The sequence below is a fragment of the Dipodomys ordii genome, unplaced genomic scaffold (genome assembly GCF_000151885.1).
Source record: "Dipodomys ordii isolate 6190 unplaced genomic scaffold, Dord_2.0 Scaffold18, whole genome shotgun sequence".
NCBI classification, from domain to species: Eukaryota; Metazoa; Chordata; class Mammalia; order Rodentia; family Heteromyidae; genus Dipodomys; species Dipodomys ordii.
In genome coordinates this window covers 18,092,970-18,096,270 of record NW_012267234.1, presented here as the reverse complement: position 1 = coordinate 18,096,270, position 3,301 = coordinate 18,092,970, and positions in this window count along the sequence as shown.

Genomic DNA, 3,301 nt, shown 5'->3' with positions numbered 1-3,301 from the left:
AGCTGATCTGCACGTGCTCTGCAGGAACCGTGCACAGAGTGTGACCCTAGGTGGCCCAGGAGACCCGGCGGTGAGCAAGGCCGGGACAAGGCGCCTTGTCAGCAGGACCTGACAGGCCCAGCAGCCTGGGCCGCATTCTCCCGTGCCTGGGAGCCTGCCATGTGGGCCTTGGTGCCAGCCTCAGGCCCAGGCAGGCCCAGGCAGGCCCGGAGGCGTGCCGGCTGGATGGAGAGGCACAGACGGCAGTGGCCCAGCCCATCCTCACCTGTGGGTGACTCCAGCGTGTGGGCCATGCACGGGGCATGGAGGCCGAGTGCTCAAGGGGCCGGCGTGGCCCTCGCTCCGCCCACAGCTGCTCCCACGTGTGTCTGCGCAAGGACGGCTTTATCTGTCCCAACTCCAGGCCGCTACGGCCTCTTCCTCCTCCTAACGCTGCCCTCCATCCTCCCTGATCAGCTGGGCAATGCCCTCCTCAGGCTCCTCCCGGGCCCCACAGCCTCCTCGGCCCGCAGCTGGCAGCCGCGGAGGCGCTGTGTGGTCAGGGCAGGGGTGGCAAGCTGTTATCGCCAGCCATGTCCCCAGAGCCAAGCGGGACCCACCTCAGGCCCGCGGAGACATGCAACAGAAACGGGCCAGAGCCAACTCGGTGGCTCACGCCTGGGATCCTAGCTACTCAGGAGACTGAGATCTGAGGAGCTCACTCAGTTCAAAGCCGATGATCTACAATTAACTGCCCAAAAGCCAGAACAGAGCAAAAAAGCTAAGGGACTGTGCCCAGTCCTTGAGTTCAAGCCCTAGTACTGGCCCAGAATGAAGTGCAGGGCAGTGAGACTGTGCCCTGCGGGCACATGCCAAGGCCTAAGTCCCATGTGGCAAAGTGCACAAGTACAGCTCTACAAATGTGACCTGGGTAGACACGGGGCCTACCCGGACCTCTGGGGACCTGCCGGGACCCCTGGGACCCGCCCGGACCCCTGGGGACCTGCCTTGACCCCTGGGACCCGCCCGGACCCCTGGGGACCTCCCTCAGGCCTCTCTCTGGGTCTTTTCTTCTCTTTCCTGGTTTTTGGCCCTGTCCATTGTTTTTGCCTGTTCCTGATGCTGGCGTACATGGAATCACGGAGAATGTTCCGGCTGCATTCTTTCCCCTGGTGTTGTCTCTGAGACGCAGCCGCATTCCAGACCTTGTTCAGCCTCTTGGGCCCGAGTCCCTGTGTCTTGACATCCGGCCTCTTCCTCGGCCTGTACCTGGACCTCTACCATCCAGAACTTTTCTCGCTTCCTGCTTCCTTCCTCCGGCCCGGGGGCAGCTGTGTGTGTAAATGCCTGATTTCTTCCTGTGCTCAGCAAGGTGTCCTTGATGTTCAGGATATCAGCACATTCTTGAAGTGCGCCAGCCCCGGCCCTGGCCTGGGCCACTCACAAGGCTGCTGTGTGTGTGTGTGTGTGTGTGTGTGGTGTGTGGCCACTCACAAGGCCACTGGGTGTGTGTGTGTGTGTGTGTGTGTGTGTGTGTGGTGTGTGGCCACTCACAAGGCCACTGGGTGTGTGTGTGTATGTGTGTGTGGGTACTGGGGCCTGAACACTGCTCCTTAATTTTGTTGCTCAAGGCTGGAGTTCTACCACTTGAACCACACAATCACTTTCTGTTCTTTTGGTACTGGCTGGCTTTGAACCGTGATCCTCAGATCACAGCCTCCGGAGTAGCTGACAGGCGCGAGCCGCAGGCGCTCAGCTGGGCCCTGGTCTTGGGATGCACTCTGGGGGAGGCTTGCCGGCCGGGCGGCAGCCTGAGCGGAAGGTGACACTCTTTGAGCACAAGTACGTTGTCCTTACTCTAGAGAAGTGTGTGGGGGCTGGCTCCCCGGCTGCAGGGTCGCGATGTGCACGGCGCCAGGCTCCCGTGCAGCAGCCCTGCTCGCTGACAGCAGAGGCTGTGATCCTGACTCTCCAGCCCGCCTACCCACTCTCTCCCTCCTTCCCAGAGGCTGAGCTGGCCGCTGCTCCCAAGTCCTGGCGGCCTGACTTCTGGCAGGGGTTTGCTCTGGAGGGGGCAGCCCAAGGGGGGAGGCAGGAGAGGGTGGAGAGGGCTGGGGGGCAGCTCGAGGGAGGAGGCAGGAAGAGAGGGTGGACAGGTCTGTGGGGGCAGCCCGAGGGAGGAAGCAGGAGGAGAGGGTGGACAGGGCTGGGGGGTCAGCCTGAGGGAGGAGGCGGGAGGGGAGGGTGGACAGGGCTGTGGGGGGGCAGCCCGAGGGAGGAGGCAGGAGGAGAGGGTGGACAGGGCTGGGGGGAAGCCTGAGGGAGGAGGCAGGAGAGGGTGGACAGGGCTGTAGGGGGGGCAGCCCGAGGGAGGAGGCAGGAGGAGAGGGTGGACAGGGCTGTGGGGGGGGCAGCTCGAGGGGGGAGGCAGGAGGAGAGGGTGGTCAGGTCTGGGGAGGGGGGCAGTCAGGTCTGACAGCCAGCTCTCAGGGGCTGTGTGCAAAGCCTGAAGATGCACATCAGCATGGCCAACTTCAAGTGAGCTGTGGGAGGCAGAGTGGGCACTGTGTGGGCACGGCCACCTCTCCCTTCTGTCCTACGGAGGGGAGATGCCACAAACCGTCCTGAGACAGCGGAGCCAGTGTGGAGAGGAGCCTGTCCTGCTCTAACAGCCTGTTAACCCCTTCACAGCAGGAGTGCTTGGTCAGACTCACACATCTAAACCCTTCGCAATCCTTCCTGGCTACTGGAGCTCAGCCCGGGCCAGGCTGGCACCGTCTGGCTCTGTCCCTATCTGGGATGGGTGAATCCTGGCTCTCTCCAGCAGCTTTCCCTTTGTCCCATGGCCTGGGCGGTCCAGGAGGCAGGCCATACTTTTTTTGTTGTTGTTTTGTCGGTCTTGGGGCCTGAACTCTGGGCCTGGGCGCTGTCCCTGCGCTCTTCAGCTCAAGGCAAGTGCTCTACTGCTTGAGCCACAGCACCACTTCCGGTTTTCTGGTGGTTTACTGGAGATAAGAGTCTCAGGGACTTTCCTGCATTTTAACCGGGTCCTCAGATCTCAGCCTCCTGAGTAGCTAGGATCACAGGTGTTAGCCACACGCCCCATGGCCACACATTTTTATGTCTTTCTTCTCTGAAGAAAAGATTTGGGGACACCACCAAGACAGGTGACCTTGAGCAGAGGAAGGCTTGATAAAGGGGACCACAGTCCCCCGAGGGGTTGTTAGGCCCTGGCCAGAGCTGGGGTGTGTGTGTGTGTGTGTCTGGGGTGTGTGTGTGTGTCTGGGGTGTGTGTGTGTGTGTCTGGGGTGTGTGTGTGTGT